This window comes from Etheostoma spectabile, chromosome 10, assembly GCF_008692095.1.
Source record: "Etheostoma spectabile isolate EspeVRDwgs_2016 chromosome 10, UIUC_Espe_1.0, whole genome shotgun sequence".
In the NCBI taxonomy this organism is placed as follows: Eukaryota; Metazoa; Chordata; class Actinopteri; order Perciformes; family Percidae; genus Etheostoma; species Etheostoma spectabile.
This window is the reverse complement of record NC_045742.1, coordinates 27,478,759-27,491,020: the sequence shown is the minus strand read 5'-3', so window position 1 is coordinate 27,491,020 and position 12,262 is coordinate 27,478,759. Positions and strand designations below refer to the sequence as shown.

The 12,262-nt window shown below is 45.5% G+C and overlaps 1 long non-coding RNA gene across 1 annotated transcript in view; it reads right to left on the bottom strand.

The window, feature by feature from the left end:
• LOC116697192 (uncharacterized) overlaps nt 1-10,552 on the bottom strand; it is a 16,342-nt gene extending 5,790 nt beyond the window's left edge. The window contains exon 1 of the long non-coding RNA XR_004333957.1: nt 10,543-10,552. This is a non-coding gene — a long non-coding RNA (uncharacterized LOC116697192). The remainder of the gene's footprint in view (nt 1-10,542) is intronic.
• Between the last annotated feature and the right edge of the window lie 1,710 nt (nt 10,553-12,262).

Below are 12,262 nucleotides of genomic sequence, written 5' to 3'. Positions count from 1 at the left end.
TAAGACCCCGATAGTCAATACAGGGCGAAGAGTCTTGTCCTTCTTCTCAACAAAAAGAATCCCGCCCCTACGGTGACGAAGATGGACGGATATCCCGGCTGAAGCGATTCCCCGATGTACCTCTCCATCCCTCCCGCTCGGGCCGAGACAGACTGTACAGACGGCCGAAGGGTAGGAGCGTCGGGAGCAACTCAATAGCACAGTCATACGGTCTATGGGGTGGATTGACAATGCCTTGTTTTTGTTAAAAACCTCAGCTAAGTCCATGTATCTGGAGGGACCGCGGCAAGTCAGACGGAGACGCCACCGAAGGGGAACACACTCAGCGGAGAACAGCTGAGCCCAAACAAGCAGAGTGACAGTGGTCGCTCCAGCTCAGGATGGCGTGGCGTTGCCAATCTTTTTGGGATTGTGTAATGTCAACCGAAATCCTAGAATAAGTGGGGTAGTAGAGGCAGAAATAATCCTGAATGTAATAGTCTCTCGGTGGTTACCTTACAGGATAACCGTGACAGGCATAGTCTGGTGGGTTATCCGGGCCATGGTATGCCCATCAATGGCGGTGACGCGGAACGGGGTAGCAATCGGCTCAGAGGGTAACCCAGCCAGTCTATAAAATTGTCCTCTGCTCCTGAGTCAACGAGCGCCGAGAGAGGCAAGGAAAAAGTCTCAAACTGCAGGGTGGCTGGAACCTGCAGGCGGAGAGCAGTAGGTTTAGGGATAGCGACCGGGCTCGTCAGAGTGCCTACTTCCACTGACGAGCCTTGTCTTTTGGTCGGGATGGACAGTTAACCACATGGTGAGAGGGATCCCCGCAATACAGGCACTCACCTGCCTGTAGACGGTGGCGTCGCTCCGCAGGAGACAGCCTGGCTCGACCAAGCTCCATAGCTTCCTCCGCTGGCTCTTTGAAGGTGTAGTCCGGCGTAGAAGCAGGAAGCAACGGGGAAGACGGTCTCCGAAGCCTGTCTGGGGCTGTCGTCCGTCTGGTGGAGCGAGGCGGCCCGCCTCTCTCGCGTCTCCTCTCCCGCAATCTGTTATCCAGTTTGATGGCTAAAGAAACAAGTTTATCAAGGGAGTCGGGCTCGTCCCGCACAGCTAGTTCATCCTTGATAACTTCAGATAAGCCATTGATAAAAAAACCCCGAAGTGCCTCCTCGTTCCACCCAGAATCAGCGGCCAGTGTCCAAAATCCCACGGAATAATCCGCTACACTGTCTGCTCCCTGCCTGAGTCTGAGTAAGCGCTTCGAGGCACAACCCACATAATCCGGGTGGTCAAAAACAGTCTTTAATCTTTCGGAAAAGTCATTAAAAGATATCTCAGAGGCGCCGAGACTAGAGCACATAGCTTCAGCCCAAGCAAGCGCTCTGCCTCTGAGTAGCCCCATGACAAAATGTACCTTTGTAGTGTCCGAAGAAAAAGACAGTGGCCGTTGCCGGAAAATTAATCCACATTGAAGCAGAAACCCCCGACACTTATCCAGTTCTCCAGAGAAAGGCTCCGGTGGGCAGATGGGAGGCTCGCGGTGAAGTGTAGAGTCAGCCACCACCGTGGGAGCGGGTGGAGCGGCAGCCATCTCTGTGGGAGCAGGTGGTGAGACAGACAGAGAGGGAGAGAGACAGACAGCTAGTTTGCTAACCTGCTCGGTGAGGTTGGAGACCTGAGTGAACAACTGCTGGTTGTTCTCCAGCAGAGTTCGGATGAGTTGGTCGTGTTGCCCAAGTAAAGCGCCCTGGGATTGAATAGCCCGCTGGGCGCCCTCCTCTCCTGTAGCCGGTGGTTGTGCTGTGGGGTCCATGTTGGCCAGTTCGTTCTGTTAGGTGTGGTGTAGGACCCGGACACAGAACGACCACAAGAGGGAGTAATGTACACAGAAAATGGGTTTAATTCTGACGGAACAGAACAACCAGCACACAAAAAACACACAAACAATCCGACACGGAGGTGTGTGGGAGATGAGGAGATCCAAACATCTGACGAGACGGAACACGAACGCTGTGGCAGAAACACAAGTTAAGTACATATCAGCAACGGAATACCAACAGCTAGTACTAGACCAGTTACCACGGAATGTAGGTAACGAACTGGCGCGAAGAGTGGTCGGCCCAGGTAAGTATGGATAGGTGATAATGATGATGAAGCTCAGCTGTGTAGTCAGTTGGGGAGGGGAAAGTAGACACGCCTCTAATTGATGAGGTGATACTGATGATGAAGCTCAGCTGTTAGTCAATGGAGGAGGGGAAGAGTAGACACGCCTCTAATGGATCCGGTAAGAGCGCCCTCCGGCGGCCGATGACGCCTTCGGTGCAGGAGCATCTACGTCGTTGCCGCCGGGTGTGGACTGAGGCGCGTGAGTTCCTTCTGCGAACTACGGAGCGGACTAAGGCTGTAGCGGACAGGCATAGGGCTCCAGCTGACTCTACCACACCGAACCTGGACACAAAAAAATGTTGTACTGTTCTCCTGAGGTGTAACAACTCCATCTAAGAACAGTGCGCTAAACTCTACGCTAATCATGAACACGAAGACGCTTAATATCCTTCAATACCGCAGATTTATTTCCTCATGTTGATGCTGAATCCATACACATGAGATGCTGATAGTGATAGAGATTAGATAGTACAACTAGGGAAGAAACAGCAAAATTGTATTAGCTAAGCAACCAGTTTTCGACATTTAACTTTTCCTTTATACAACATTAAATGATTATTCTTAAATTTACGTCAGCACAAGATCTTAATACATACATGCTATGCTATCCTGCTGAGGAAATATAACTGGCTGATGCATTTCCCTGGACATTGATGATCATCCTTTCTCACGCTTGGCTATTTCCTACTTCCGGTTTTAGCCAGTAAACAAACGTCAAAATAAGAGTCTGCATAAACTACTTCCTGTTTAGCTCCTAAACAAAATGTCCAAATAAAGCCTGCATAAACTGAAAATATGCCAAAAATTAAATGCAAAACTTCAACTTAATCCTGAAGGTCAATAACCATCCACCGTTGACTTAAAGGTCACTATTAACTATCAAAATGTCTCGAACCTGCAGTCTATTGGGCAGAAGAAGACCACTATCTGACACTGTCATCAAAGAACCCCTATCCAGAACTTAGGAACCGATGCCCTGCACTCCACCTTCCACTTACTGTCTCTAATCCAGGGAAAAACAGCTTTGGATCCCTCGCCTAGGGCACCGGTTACCTAGCGCTTGAACTGTCCTTCCAGAGCACAATGTCTCCTTCTTTCCCATCCCGTTGGGATACATGCCATTTCTGGGCGGGCTTGAAGAGTGGGGAGATACTCCTTGACCGCCAACTACACCAAAATCTGTCAGCAAGAGTCTGGGACTAGTTTCCATTGTTTGACTGCGAAGATCCTGTTTGTGAAATCTCCCGTTAGGTGATGTAACTCCCCCTTCTGCGAGTAAGTAATCTTTAGCAGGAACAATATAATGGTATATTTCTGTAAAGTGGAGACTGAACAAGAGGTATGAGCATTGTGATTATTGCAGTCACTATCCATCATGAGTGGTGCACGAGACACGTGGGGTGCGCTGGATGTTTGCTTGGATCAGATTCGCACGAGAGATACCTATCTGACAGGCCTATCATAGCGTTCCGCATGATCCTCCCACTATGGGATGCATGAGGAGATATAAACCCCATGAGTCACACCCATGTGACTCACGTAGTTCTTGCCTTGATTTCAGTAGTTGCACGGCTAAGATCCCAGTTCCTTTGCTGCGCTACAAGTTGTTTCCGCAGGGGAAAGTACCGATCTTAGTCTGCTTTAAAGGTCCCGTATGGCAAAGAAACGCCTCAATTCATTAATGAAACTGACGTGTTACGTAAGTCAATGATCTCGATGCGCACTGCTACGGGAGCTCATGCAGCAGAAGAGATTGCCCCACTTTTGCTTTGGGGCTTCTCACCCTCTTGTACGCCTCTGAGGACGATTATGCCATGGTTACCGACACACGTCCTACTCCACATAGGTGAAGGTGGGACGTGATGCAAGCGATATTGGGGGCAGACTGACATGTAGGAGTGTATTCCTCGGTTCTTCGGCGTCGAACTGCGGCACCACATACACAGTGTCGCAATACCAGAAAAGCAATAAGTCGTTCTTGCGAACCTATACACCAGAAACCCCCTGTCTGCTCTCAGGGCCCCTGCTGTGAGTGGCGCCTTGATGCCTTACTTCTTCATGATACTGTCGCACAACAGCAAAGAAAGTGGCTGGTCTTGGGACAGATGATGGTTTTTTCATTTCAGAGTGCTCAGTCCGCGTGTTTTAATCTGCACACTAACCCAAATCAGATGATCTTGAAGAACAGGTCTGAGCTTGTGAAGGGAACTGTCTTTGGTTACAGCTGTCCTGGCTCAAAGAGCCGTGAGCTCTTATCTGCGTAGACATCTTCTTGTGCGCTCTGATAATAATGTGTCTCGCCTGAGACAACTCATCCGGCGTGCGTGTAGTTGCAGTGGTGCCCTCCTTTACATTGCTGGACTTGTTGCGTCGGTAAATGCTGGCTTATGTGATAAGTAGGGCAATAGCCCTGGTAGTACGGCACATGCATGAAAAGCCTGGAACCCGGCGTGGCGGTAAGGCCTCGGTTTTGAGTCCTGAGTGAGAAAACTACTCACTAAAGTTGTTATTCCAGTCTATTCTGGCACACCGTCCTAGAATCATATAAGATTAAAAAAAACGTTCCATGGTTCATCTGTGTAGATGGATTTGTTTTGCCAAACGGTGTACCGGAACCACATAGTCTTTCTCAGTTGGGACGCAGGAACTGAGACCTGGAGCGTGCCACCGATTGTGCTTCTTGTTAACGTAGAACCACATGAGTTAGGTATCGACTGACGAATTCTTGCGACTGCGATTGGAACGTAGACGTAGAAGCGTTTTGTCCGATTGTTATATCCAAGCACAACGCTGGTCACAATAGAACTTGATCATCATCAGCTTCAGGTGCATTCATCTTGGATGAGTTCAGCAACTTCCACAGCTAATACTGCGCACCACCAATCCAACCGAGGTATGGTAGGTTCGGACTATGGGGCCAGCTTCACTTCCTAAGATGAATCCTACTTGTAGACTTGTCCTTCAGCTTGAATGGGCCTGAGATATGCCACAACTCCCAATGGCCTTTTTGGACACGTCGGAGAACACACATAGCTCTGCTTGTGTATGGCACTGAAGGCGAGGTTAGTGTGTATGAACGTGGGATATGTAGGCTTACACTTAAGTCATAGCAGTGCTCACTCAGCACACACTTCCCATTGCTCACTTTTGTTCTGGAAGAGAGCATCCCAGTCACCGTGTTGAACTGAGATTCTCTCAGAGACTTTTGCTTCAATAGTCACAGGTGCGACCATGCCTAAAGGATCAAAGACGCGTATTCACTGTGGACAGAACTCCCCTGCGAGGAAGGGTTTCTTGTGCTCTGAACTGGCGAATGTGAAGGTGTCTGTCATCGCTCCACAGACAATCCCAAACTGCGTGCACTGGTGTAGCTTCACCGCTAGGTCAAGGTCTTCAGAACTGCTCTGTCTTCTGGGCAAAGGCCTGAAGGACGGCTTCCCTATTTGAGGCAAACTGTGGAGTCTCAGGTGTCGATTCACTGAGAGGGTCTGCGTCTCGTAGGAAGACTAATGCTTCAGCTTCAGTTGCACCGATGAGTCCTCATCTTACGTAGAAATGATGTGCAACAACTGTAACAACTGTGTCTTCTCCTGTTTGTCTGCACCTTCATGTGATGGCTCTCCTTAGTCCATAATGCTACAGATGGTACGGATATGTTGCGCAAAACATGGACCCTCATCCTGTATATCGATGATTCCTTAGACATGTAATTGTGCTCTGTACCAACAAAACCTGCAAGTATTTCCTGTGTCTTTGGCGGACAAAAGCAGTGGACATCTGCTGTATTCACATGACTGCTACCCTGTTCCTTGCGAAAGCGGATCATCACCCCAATGGTGAGTTATTGAATGTCGGGGCCTGACGAAGAACACCATTTAGATATGTGCCAAAGTACTTTGCACTGGGGTCAAACACCACACGGATGCTTCCGGCTTTGTGGGTGAAGACTCCGAAAGATGGCAGGTACCACACTCTTCGTTCTCTTCTAGTGGAGGAGACCCCACTTCTTGCATGTCTGTTTCAAATATTTTCTTCATAATCCTAGAAATGGTCTCTCATCTCAGGTTTTCGCCGCAGCGTTTTCTCCAGAGAGGTGAAGCGAGTGAACACCTGTTCTCGTTGTTGGATAAACGTTGGCGGGAACTCTAAAGGGGAGAGGAGCACCCAGTTGTTTGACGTGTCTCTATACATTTTTGGTCCATGATTTTCAAAAAGATTGTGTCCTCCATGACAGGCAGGTTTGTTGTCAGACTCCGTTTCATTGAAGACCTGTGTCCCGGACATCCAACGATGCTTTGTGTGGTTTGTACTATTGCTCCCCCGCCGTGGGACAAATCTTCAGTCGCTTCATGAAACTCCTCACGTGTTCTGAGTAACGGAGGGTCGGCCGTTTCCAGCACGTTTGTCTTGAACGTGCTCACAGCTGGTTTGTGTGCATTCCTAGGCACACTTCTCCTATCAGAACACCATCCCAAATCCAGTCTTGGGCAAAGGGGGCGTTGTGGGTCCATTCACTTGCTGCGTACTTGTGGACCCTCACAATGTCCGTCTCTAACAGAGAGGATTTCTGCCTTAGGGTCGAGTTGTGGTATATGTGCCGCTACCTTCGTAGGTGTGATGATGACTGGCTGCGTCAGGCGTTGGTATTCAGAGCGATCAATGAGAATTCATTACACTCAATTAGCGGTGTAGTAGTAAGTTAGTATCTGCCCATCAAGCATTCAATCTGAAACCCTCTTGCCTTTCGCGACGTCTCAACCAATCCGGCAAGGTCCTCAGTGAGTAGGGGAATGGTTGGCCCTTGATGTTGAAAAGCTCAAGAGTCTGAACGCACCAGTGAACGGTTTACTTTGATCATCCAAAATTACATACATTGGTTGCCTTCTCACGTTGACCTGAGGGTATATTTCTACCAGACAGATCTTGAGCAGGATTCTGCTGTTTGCTCCTGGACCACATACCTGGGTGCCGTGAGAGGAGATGGCTGTGCTGTCGTCGCGTGTTCTTGCCCTCCCGCCATTGCTGGTGGGGTGTAGGCTTTCTGTAGACTTGAGGTGGTGGGCCTGGATGCATAGCAGCATGATGTCGGTCGCTGTCGCACCCATGCACTTTACCATTGCCTTACAGTCTCTCTGCAAGATGATATTTGATGTGCAACACTTGAACAATTCCATTCTCCTTGGAATGCTCTTTCTTTCTCCAGAGTCTTCCCTCTAAATGCTCTGCATTTACTTAGTGAATGTGGTTTGTTGTGAATGGTGACAGTTTTCTCTGGCCCGCTGGGTCTTTCTCCTCTCACGAGTGTGCAGGTGGGTCTTCACCTGAAGAGACATCTGTTTTGTGAACGATATTTTTTTCCGTAATATTTAGCCTCTTTGTCTGACTTTGGTCCGTTGTTGCTGGTGCATTGAAGGAGAAACTGGATCATTCCCCGGCGTGCTTCATGCAGATGAAGTCGGCAAAGTATCGAATGGAGGGAAGTAGCCGTTGTGTATCTTCTTTAAACCTTGAGCCGACTGAGAGCCCATCTACTCCTGTGAGCCCGTGATGGAGTTTCTCCACATGGGCCCAATCCCTGCGGTAATCCAGTAGGACAATCCTTTGAGGTAAACCTTCTTCTCTGGCACCCTGAAGTCCAAAGAAATCACCTAGGTCCTCATCTCCCGTCATCCTCTGGTTGATATTCTTGGAATTCATCCAATTAAAAGAGACTTCTCCATTACTTCAGGTGCGAGCGTAGCACTCTTGGAGGCGCTCCCGAGGCCTTTTTAAGTTGCTACATCTGGGGTTCCGACATGCACAGAGCGAATCCTTTGATGTGTTTCACAGACTCTGGTCCCAGCCATTTAATCAGCAAGTCTACATTTCAGTGGAGGTAAGTCCTAAGCCCGTGTAGCATTACTCAATGACGACTGCCATGCTAAATAATCTTCAGGTTATCATTGAATTGGTAGAGACTTGTACTCCACTAAATCACGGCGAGCCGTATCGTCCCGGTGTTCTGTTGTTCAGGTGTCACGCTTGGGGTGGATGGTGCTACACAGCCACGTGTGATGGAGCTGCGCCTTAAATGGTGATTTGCAAGGATGATGTACTGTCTTGAGTTTTACGGTTGTTCGCTGTTTCTAGCAGGTGCTGTATAAAGTCCCCTGTCTCTAATGGGTTGTTGATGTGTCCATAAGTGTGTGCTGATGTGGGTTACATCCCTGACTTTAGCCGGTTGCTGAAAGAATGGCTTTTTCCGGTGCTGTGTTATGCTCAGATGGTCTGTTTTCAACCTGGTGTTGTCCTTCCGTAACTGTGAGTTGAGTTCTGATGGAGGTTTCCATGTGACGTACGCTTCCTTCTGACAATGCTGCCGTCGGTAATGTTGCATGGGCAGATGCTTGAGTTTTGTGCTAACTACATATTCATTAGTGGCGTGTTATAATTTTCGTTTTGTAAATTTGCTTGCAAGATACATCTCATGATTGAATCTTCTTTATCCATTCGGCTGCTTCTAATGCCTCGGCTTTGGCAATAGCTGCAGCTGCCTCTCTTTGAAGTTCAAGTGCACCCAGTTCAGCGTCTAGCTTTGCTTTTCCTATGGTAGCTCTGCTTTCTTTGCTGCACTTTGTACCTTCAACTCTGCTTCTTTCTCAGCAAACTCGCTCGTGCCTTCGCGGCCTCTGCTTTAGCACGCCCTTACTGTGCAGCTTGATGCGGTGAGTGAGAGCTCTTGGATTTTCTTGTGCCACAGATGCATTATCATCCTTTCTGATTCCCATTTACTTGTCTACTTACTTCTCAAGCCGTTGAAACTTCAGCTGGATTACGCCTTTTTACTGTACTGGGTTCTCACTGAGGTGTAACAACTCCAGCTAACAGTGAGCTAAACTCTCTCTATTCATGAACACGAAGAAGCATTAATTCCTTATCAGCAATTTATTTCTCATGTTGTGCTGAATCCATCACCAGCTGTAGTGAGAGAGATGCAGAGAGTAAAACTGGAATAAACAGCCACAATATTGTAATTAGCTAAGCAACAACTAGTTTTCCATACATTTCCTTTTACAAACTTAAATGATTTATGCTTAAAGTTAACTCAGAACAAAGTCTTACATACAGGCGATGCTTCTGCTGGGAAGTTAACTGGCTGAGCATTTCCCTTCGCGATTGATGATCTCCTTTCTCACGCGTGTTTCTATTTCCTACTTCCGGTTTTAGCTCAGTAAACAAACGCAAAATAAGAGTCTGCATAAAACTACTTCCTGTTTAGCTCCACTAAACAAATGTCAAAATAAACCTGCATTAAAACTGAAAATATGCCCAATTAAATGCATAAAAATTCAACTTAAATGCCTGAAGGGCAGAACATGTATTCTATTGGAGCTTGCAAAAACTCAAAACTGAATGCGAGTATTTAATTTTAAGCACAGGTTAATAACTCCCAGACTACAGTAGAATAGTTAGCTTTTCTTTCATATGATGCTAAATTGTTTTGCCTTTTCACACTGAAAAGTAAATCTGCATGCCTGTGTTGTCTTCAGCATCAGAATCTCATCTTTAGACTGCGTTTTTACATTCATAACCTGGGGTTGTTTTACTCGTGTTTGCTTTATTTGGGGACAAAGCAACAGGTGCACAATAAATGGCTCCTAATACTGTATCATTGTGCACATTAAAGCAAATATCTGGTTGCTTTTTATGTGCCCTGTACTTTTGACTGTACAATCATCATTTTTGTATTGAAAGTCACTTCCTCTCAGCTTTTCCATATATATATAACACTGGTAGCCGAGTCGCAGGTGACGGAGGTGCTGCACTGCTGGACTGCCGGCGTCGCAAGTGCGTCCATTGTGGTCACTGAATCCTCTTTGTTTGTCGAAGGAATGTTTTATACAAAGACCAGACATGTTAATCCTTATGTTGCATTTGTGTAACTCCAGCTGTATTAAAAACGTTTTTCCCTCAAGCTCACAGGGAAATAAAGTTAGCATTAGCGCTATTATAGCTGCATGATAGCATGCTAATTGTTATCTGCTATGTTTTTACACAAGTTTAGAATGCCTAAAATATGGTGTTAGAGATGAGCTTAACAATATTCAGCTAATTTCAACAAAACGTTAAAGCAGAGTGTGCCTACAGATTAAAGGGAAAAACATTTATCATCCATCCTCCACTATGGACTCCAACAACAAGCCGCGCCGGTCCGAGTGCATCCTCCCTCCCATTGCTCTCCAATCTTTGTCCGTAATCATGTCCCATACGCGTTTTTTTTTGTTTTTATTATTGTAAAGTTTGTTGCTCACAGCTTGTAAGACCTAAGACCGGAGACTCGCCCACGAACAAAAACAGCACCTCGGATTTCATAGTTTATAATTATCAACCATACAACCAGAAACTCACCAAAAGTTCCGTCTAAAAGGTACGAGTTAGCGGTTACGTAGTCTTTTTCCGGGTCCTCTAGCCTCTACAGGTGATTTTCTATCCTGCCTGGACTTCACCTCTTTTCGGTGTCGTTGAGCATTAAAGTCCAAGCCGTTACATCAAAAGATTTATCCACTTTATGCCAAAAATTCATCGCGTTTAGCTCATTATGCCTCTAACTCGCAGCTCTGTGTCTACTCTCCGTTGTGTTTAGGGAAGGAGAGCAATAATTGCCCATATTGGGAGACAAGTCATCCAAAGAGTATGGGGCTGAAAGATGCCATTTCTCCCATCAAACTGTCTATTTGCAGTCAAGATTGCTATACTGCACAAGATAGATATCTACCGTTTTATAGAGCATAATGGGCCTCACTGGTTTGAGATTTGGCATATATTTATATTATATTTTGGGGCCTTTTTTGAAGAAATGTATATAGTATGTGCTTTAAATGAGTTATATGTTTATTGTTTATTTTTGCATATAGAAGAATGTTTAGACACAAATGGTGTTGTACAATTGCTGTGGGTGTAATATCATAAATATGACATATTAGTTTGATTATTGGCATAAGTAAATGTCATGAGGCAAAAGCGTCTGGACTTTCTTTGAAAAAATCATGTATTTTGTCATCTGTTATAGTTAATGATTGTTTCTCTCTCACAGTGGTGACTCCCAAGACAATATGAGAATGTTTTAGAGAAGAAATTTGGCTTATGTATTAATATCTGTCTAGATATCAATACATCTCTTGGAAGATTCATGTTCCGTTTCATTTATTATTTGTCTTTTAAAGGTCCACTAACACGTTTTTAACATTCAGTGACCTCACTGCAACCCCAATTTAATCACCCAGTTTGTCCTGAAAGAATGATGTTGATATCTTGACTGTACAACAAGGTTTATGTTTTATTTATAAAATAAATCAGACGGACAATGATCTGTAAAATGGCCTTAGGGCTCAGAGGGTTAAGTTGAATATACACTAAATATGTTATTTAACTGCTACTTTATAACAAATTGCTGGTACAGTTTTTGCAGAACAATATACGGCACTTTTTATCATATGTCAACCATTTAAAAAAATAATGCACTATTATCACACTACTTTGAATTCATTATTTAATTTTGGCGATTAATCCAGATTAATCAGGGAATGTAATACAACCAGTTTCAAAAGTCAGGTGAATAGGTAGAACAATGTTTTCTCTCACAGGGAGCACACGCACAGGGGATCCACTCCACAGTTTGGAGTTTCCTGACTAATACGTAATAACACAGTATTTTACTCCAGTTTAGTTAAGTCCCCAGGCAGTATCACAGTACATTAGCCATTTATATTGTAGACTTCGTTGGCAGTTTCTCTCATGCTGGAATTTGTTTCACACCACATAATTTCACACCGCTCTGATTCCCAATCTATATTCCTTTGTTAAAGAAGTTCCATACACGTCCATTACGCCTTGCAATACTTTATTTCACAATGTTTCTGTCACAACATTTACCCACTATTAGAGATGACTATTTTAGTGGAAAAAGTTTGGACAAGCAACACATACAGTTAACTTTATTATGGATTTACTTCTGTCCTGATTATTATACTTGTATCAATCTTCCATGGGCTGACTCAGAAATGAGCAGAGCTACTGGTTAATTCAATTCAATCAATTTTATTTTATAGTATCACATCAAACAACAGTT